The 723-nt window shown below is 35.5% G+C and overlaps 1 long non-coding RNA gene across 1 annotated transcript in view; it reads right to left on the reverse strand.

The window, feature by feature from the left end:
- Positions 1-723, reverse strand: part of LOC119590641 — a 41,546-nt gene that overhangs the window by 20,906 nt on the left and 19,917 nt on the right. The window lies entirely within an intron of this gene.

The raw sequence follows: 723 nt of genomic DNA on the forward strand, positions 1-723 counted from the left end.
ATCATGTACAAAACGATTCTAATAATTTTCTTCGGGGAGGACACTCTGCAATCCCATACAGTTCTTGTATGTCCTATGTATGCAATAAAAGAAAATATTAATAATTCAATAAAAATAAATAAAAAAGTGATACAATTTAACAGCTCACAAATAAAGTCCATAGTCTTGCTCATGTATCAGTAAAAGCAAATCCTTGTTACACTGCAAGCAACAACAAATAAAAATATAAGCTACTATTCAATCACCGCGCGTTGCTGACAAAAAAAAATGTTTAATGCAATGCTAAGAGTTTCACCTCCTGCCAGCAACAGCAACGTGTTCCATTTGCTTTGGTAATCGAAAAGGAAAATCTAAAACTAGTATGCATCTACTGTGATATTTTGTGATGAGGCATAATTTAGCTCAATGTATTAGCGTTCTGAAACTGCCCTTTCTAAAAACACAGCATTATCAGTTTTACCTGAGGAAACTAAACAAATAATGCACCAGTATCTTCGTTAGCTCTTGGGAAAATATGCTGACATTTTTAAAGCTTCATTACTCCAACACCTGGAAGTATAGCCCTTGCTCTGTTTTCAATATATTTGTCTTCTGTCTGCATTCGTAATATCATTTGAAAGAAACCAGCATTTGTGTTTGGCAGCCACTGCAACTCGACCCGGTTTTTACAGCTGGGGAAATTTTACATGCTTCTCTTCTCGAAAAAGTGCGCCTCATAAACCG

The sequence above is a fragment of the Penaeus monodon genome, chromosome 27 (genome assembly GCF_015228065.2).
Source record: "Penaeus monodon isolate SGIC_2016 chromosome 27, NSTDA_Pmon_1, whole genome shotgun sequence".
NCBI classification, from domain to species: Eukaryota; Metazoa; Arthropoda; class Malacostraca; order Decapoda; family Penaeidae; genus Penaeus; species Penaeus monodon.